This window comes from Arachis hypogaea, chromosome 11, assembly GCF_003086295.3.
Source record: "Arachis hypogaea cultivar Tifrunner chromosome 11, arahy.Tifrunner.gnm2.J5K5, whole genome shotgun sequence".
Taxonomy (NCBI): Eukaryota; Viridiplantae; Streptophyta; class Magnoliopsida; order Fabales; family Fabaceae; genus Arachis; species Arachis hypogaea.
Genome location: NC_092046.1, coordinates 138,120,514 through 138,127,034, shown reverse-complemented (window position 1 = coordinate 138,127,034; position 6,521 = coordinate 138,120,514).

The window sequence follows — 6,521 nt, the reverse complement described above, 5'->3', positions numbered from 1 at the left end:
TAGAAGGGCCCGACCTGTTGAAGTCGGCCCAGAACATAAAGTTATAAAAGTAATCCCTGAAAGAGACCTGAACAAGGTCCAAAAAAGAGGATTACTAAAATAACTTAGAAGGGCCCGACTGGATGAAGTCGGCCCAGAACATAAAGTTATAAAAGTAATCCCTGAAAGAGACCTGAACAAGGTCCAAAAAAGAGGATTACTAAAATAACTTAGAAGGGCCCGACCGGATGAAGTCGGCCCAGAACATAAAGTTATAAAAGTAATCCCTGAAAGAGACCTGAACAAGGTCCAAAAAAGAGGATTACTAAAATAATTTTGAAGGGCCCGACCGGATGAAGTCGGCCCAGAACATAAAGTTATAAAAGTAATCCCTGAAAAAGACCTGAACAAGGTCCAAAAAAGAGGATTACTAAAATAACTTAGAAGGGCCCGACCGGATGAAGTCGGCCCAGAACATAAAGTTATAAAAGTAATCCCTGAAAAAGACCTGAACAAGGTCCAAAAAAGAGGATTACTAAAATAACTTAGAAGTCGGCCCAGAACATAAAGTTATAAAAGTAATCCCTGAAAGAGACCTGAACAAGGTCCAAAAAAGAGGATTACTAAAATAACTAAGAAGGGCCCGACCGGATGAAGTCGGCCCAGAACATAAAGTTATAAAAGTAATCCCTGAAAGAGACCTGAACAAGGTCCAAAAAAAAGGATTACTAAAATAACTTAGAAAGGCCCGACATGATGAAGTCGGCCCAGAACATAAAGTTATAAAAAGAAATTCCTAACAGAGACCTAACAAAGGTCCACACAAAACGGATTACTAGAAATAACTTCAGGCCGAAGTGAGGAAGTCGACATACAAGTTGGACTCAAACATCCACAACCCCAAAAGAATCGAGCCACAAGTATGAAAATACAAAGGCAATCCAAAGAGGTCGGACAATAAGACTCCAACACTCCCAAACAGACGCAGACAGATGCAGACAAACATGTTATGAAAAAGCACAAGTTATAATAATAACAAACTCAAGAGGCTATCAAAAGTCAGCCCCAAGAGCTTGAGAAACCACTTTGTTTTTCAAAATAAAGTTGCTAAACAAGCAACTAAGAGAGTATCAAAAAGTCAGAGCTACCAATTACAAAATATAAAAGGTTCAAAACCCACAAGCCGGGCTATTTACACAAACATCCAGAATAATCATTGAGGATCTGAAGGCTTCTCAGTAGCATCAACACGGGGTGAAGGAGGGCGAGTCTGAAGAGGCACCGCATCCACTGTCCCACCATCCCAGTTCAAGATTTGGCAATCAGGGTCATCATCATCAGGGTCATCAGGGACAATCTTATCGTCCTTCACAACATTGTCCAAGCTGAAGAGAGTAAGGTCGAGCTCGGGTGCAAGAACCCGAACCTGCTCCTTCAGGTTTTCATAAGTAGCATTTACGCTGCCTACAAGGTGACCCTGGAGCTCAGCATAATCAGCTCAGGCAGACTCCAGATCATCCCTGAGACGCATCATTTCTCTATAGGTCGTGACATAACTCTCCTTGTGCCTCAACGCCGTGTCTTCAGCCAACTTCACAAAAGCCGCCAAGGCAACAGAACTAGTCTTCTCAACCTCCAACTCCTTCTCTAGCTTGGTCACCTTCACCTCGAGCTCCTCTTTCAAACCCTTCATCCGATCGAACTCCAACTTGGCCTCCTCCATAAAGGCCTTTGTAGCATGAAGGGGAAGATATTGGGCAGTCTGATATAAGGCCGCCCCCATGTGTGCCATCTTGATTTTGCTTCGAGTAATAAAATCCAGATGGCGAAGAAGAGTTACATCGTCAGTAAGGACGGTACCATAAGGACTGATTTGCTGGTCCACAAACTCGACAGCATCGAAATCAGGGGCATCAAGGTTAAAAGGCTCGGCTGTTTTTTGCTTTTTTGGAGGAGGAGCGCCGGTAAGAGAAGAGTTAGCAGCAGAAGACTGAGGAGGATCAACTAAACGAGTTGGAGGGGTAGGGATTATTCTTCCCGGCCCTGAAGCAACTGAGACCGGTTTCTTAGGAAGAACCTGGGAAGATCCCTCGCCAGCAGCCTTGGACGAAGCAAGCTGAGTTGCGGTAGCCTTCTTGGCCTTCTTAAAGGCCTTCATGGAATCTGAAGTCTTGGCCATCTCTGAAACAAACAGAAGACCAACAAAGCCAAGTTACAAATCAGAAAAGAAGACAAATTAGAAAAGAAGTAAAAACAGATAGAAGAAAGAAGTCGACCACTACCCAGCTTGGTTCGGAGAAGCGAGGGGTCCCCTAGAAACCTCTTAGTGTCAAGATAAGGAGGTTGCCCCCAATTCTCCTCCAACACACTCACAAAGGCCTGCTCGACCTCATCCAACATCTCCCACGAATACCTCGACACAACAACATTCTTTTGCCACTCTAAAGGAAAGGTAGGTTCATCATTCTCATCCAGAAAAAAGGGCTGAGCTCCTTCAATAGCTCGGACCTTGAAAAAGTAGTTCTTAAAATCACAGAAAGATTCGTCGTACATGGAAAAAACTTTCTTTCCCTGAGAAGCTCGGAAAGAAACCCAGGCGGCCTTCTTCTTAACCACCCCAGGTTTTGTTAAAACAAAAAGGTAAAAGAAGAGGGATTGGGAAGGATGGACACCTAGCTCACGACACAGTAATTGAAAGATCTTTATAAAGCCCCAGGAGTTGGGGTGGAGTTGGGATGGAGCTACATTACAAGACCATAACAGGTTGGTCTCAAAAGGAGTGAAATGAAGAGTAATATTCATCTGACTAAAAAAGAAGTCATACGCATAGAAAAAGGGACGGTCTCCAACAACCCGAGTAGAAAAGCAAACTCTCTCTTCAGAAGTAGGAGATACAAGCTCATAATTCTTTTCATCACTACTATTACTACAAACCCTGTGAAACTTCCTAAGCTGCTCACAAAATTCAGAATCAACCAGCGAAATACACAGAAGAACCATAGGATCCACCCAGTCGGCCATGCCATCAGGGACTTGGGAGGATGTCTCGACAATATTTTTACGAGAAGACATGAGGTCAACTAGTCCTACAAACAAGAAAAGAAAATGGATTACTAAAAAAACATCTCAGATGAAATCAGAACAGCTCACACAAGCATGACACAGAGCAATACAAGCAACAAAAGGAAACCCCAGGACCCACACTAAAGATCCAGGGGCATCCTTTGGAGGCAAGTTATGGAACAAAGACTCAGGAAAACCTACAAGTCTACATATCTACACATCCTAACAGGAAGATAACACTCTGAAAAGAAAGCCACGAGCTACAAATCAAATAAAGTCATCAAAATAACTACCTCCTGTTCCGAGGGTTACCTGAAACTGTAGGTCGATCTCGGACGAGATCTTCTGTACTGGTCAGAGATGACGTGTCCGGCTGGTGGGTGGCAGCCGGAGCGGTCGTGTCCGACTTGTTGGACTGGCTGCGCTGCTGATCCTTTGTCACTGGAGAGTGGTGGTACCTGCAAGGGACTCCGATGCTTAAGTTAGCAAGGGTATTAAGCAGGTTTTTTAGTAGAATCAGAGTATGAGTTATACCTGGGTGCTCCAGTGTATTTATAATGGTGTAGAGTGACCTTCTTAGATAAGATAAGTTAGTTATCTTATCTTATCTTATCTTATCTTATCTTTGAGTGAGGTCATCTTATCTTCAAGGGAACCGCCCTTATCTTTATAGGCTTGGGCTGCCTTTGGATTTGGGTCGTGGTCCTCCATTTGGTCCCTTTTTGGGCTTTCCTGGTGATTTGGCCGATCTCTTTGAGAAGAAGTTAGATTGTCCTGACCTGAAGAGGTCGGTCGTCTTGTCGGTAGAACATCCCAGGTCGGACAGCTCGACCCAGGGTATGAACAGTGCCCCTGCTCGAGCTCGGTCTTTCTTTTTGGAAGTCGAGTCTTAGTTTCAGGACTTTGATCCTTCTCTGGTGAAGCCGAACTCGAGCATTTTGTCGACTTCTTCTTTGTAGAGTCTTCTTCTTTTTTGAATGTGGAATGTTTTTCCTTTTCGTTTTTTTAAAAATGCGCGCTTTTGCATTAGCGCTCTAGCCTTGGGAATGTGCGAGGGTTTAATACCCTCATTAATTGGTTTTTAATGCTCCCTTTCTCTTGACCCTTTTATTTTGAATTTTACACAAAAAATGGTTTTCCTTTTCTCTGTAACTTCCCCTCCTTTTTCTCTCTGTCTTCTTGTTTCGCGTTTCCTTTGCGACGCTGTTGGTGCTTTCTTTGTTCTGAAAGGTGATTCCAGATTCTATCTTCCGTTTTCAACTTCTTTGAAGCTTTCTTCTTTTTCCAGGTTGGTTCTACTTTCTGCTTCTTTACTTCTTTCGTTGCTTTGCCTTCGGTTCTTTGGTAAAGCTTTGATTTTTCGTCTGAATGCATGCTGGAAAGTTTGAATCTTTTCGCGTTGTTATGCTCAATTGTTTGCTGTGATGCATGTTTCTGGCATTTCTCATGATGATTGAGGTTTTTTAGGGCTTTGCATGTTTTGCTGCCTTTTTATTTGATTTTGTAGCTTTCCAGGGTAATGGCTTCATTTGATTCTTTTGAAAAAATGTTGCGTCTTTGATGTCCTCCGCTTGGCGTGTTTTGTTGTTTGCTTTCTGATTGAGCTGCTATTTTTGTTGCTCCTTTTTGACTTTGTTTTGACTTTATCTCTTTCTTCTCGGGATGTTGCCTTTTGAAAAAGGGTTTTTCTTTGCTGAGAGTTTTGTTGGGATGTTAGTTTTGTAAATTTTTCTGAGTCTTTACTTTGTCACTTCCTCCAAAGGATGCCCCTGGACCTTTTCTTGGGGTTTTCCTTTTATTTGTTTGTATGATTGAGTCATGCTCTGCTATGAGTTGATTTTGACTTTGCCCGAGATATTTTGGTTAGTAATCTATTTTCTTCTTTCTTGCTGTAGGATTAGTTGACCTCATGTCTTCTTGCAAAAATATTGTTGAGACATCTTCCCAAGTCCCTGAGGGCATGGCTGATTGGGTGGATTCTATGGTTCTTCTGTGTGTTTCGTTGGTTGACTCCGAGTTTTGTCAGCAGCTTAGGCAATTTCATAGGATTTGTAATAATGGTAGTGATAAAAAGAATTATGAGCTTGTATATCCCAATTCTGAAGAAAGGGTTTGTTTCTCTACCCGAATTGTTGGAGAACGTCCCTTTTTCTATGTATACGACTTCTTTTTTAGTCAAATGAATATTACTCTTCCTTTTACCCCCTTTGAGACCAACCTATTGTGGTCTTGTAATGTAGCTCCATCCCAACTTCACCCCAACTCCTGGGGTTTTATAAAAAATTTTTAGTTGCTGTGTCACGAACTAAGTATCCCTGCTTCGCAATTCCTCTTTTTTTATCTCTTTGTTTTGACAAAGCCTGGGGTGGTTAAGAAGAAGGCCGCCTGGGTTTCTTTCGGAGCTTCCCAGGGAAAGAAGATTTTTTCCATGTTTGATGAATCTTTTCGCGACTTTAAGAATTACTTTTTCAGGGTCCGAACTGTTGAAGGAGCTCGACCCTTTTTTCTGGATGAGAATGACGAGCCTGCCTTTCTTTTGGAATGGCAAAAGAATGTAGTGGTGTCTAAATATACGTGGGAGATGTTAGATGAGGCTGAGCAGGCCTTTGTGACTGTGCTGGAAGAAAACTGGGGGCAGCCTCCCCATCTTGATACGAAGAAATTCTTAGGAAATCCCTCTCTCCTCCGAGCAGAGCTGGGTAGTGGTCGATTTCTCTTTTGTTTTTTGCTTATTTTGTCGAGTTTATTTCTTTTTCTCTTAATTTGTAATAATATTTGTGTTTTTTCCAGAGATGGTGAAAAATAATGAATCTATGAAAGCCTTTAAGAAGGCAAGGAAAGCTACTGCAGCTCAGAACATCTCGGCCAAGATGGCCGGGGAGGGGTCCTCTCAGGTTCAGTCGAAGCCATCCATACCGAGCTCTCCTGGACCGAGGAGGATGATCTCTACTCCTCGGGTTCGTTTGGTTGATCCTCCACAGGCTTCTGTCGCTACCTCTGGCGCTCTTCCACCGAAAAAGCAAAAAACAGCTGAGCCCTTTAACCTTGATGCCCCTGACTTCGATGCTGTCGAGTTTGTGGACCAGCAAATCGGTCCTCATGGTACCATTCCTACTGATGATGTTTCTCTTCTTCGCCATCTGGATTTTATTACTCGAAGCAGCATCAAGATGGCACACATGGGGGTGGCCTTATATCGGACTGCCCAAGATCTTCCCCTTCACGCTACAAAGGCCTTTATGGAGGAGGCCAAGTTGGAGTTCGATCAGATGAAGGGTTTGAAGGAGGAGCTCGAGGTGAAGGTGACCAAGTTAGAGAAAGAGTTGCAGGGTGAAAAGGCTAGTTTTGTTGCCTTGGCGGCTTTTGTGAAGTTGGCTGAAGACACAGCGTTGAGGCACAAGGAGAGTTATGTCACGACCAATAAAGAGATAATGCGTCTCAGGGATGATTTGGAGTCTGCCCGGGCTGATTATGCCAAA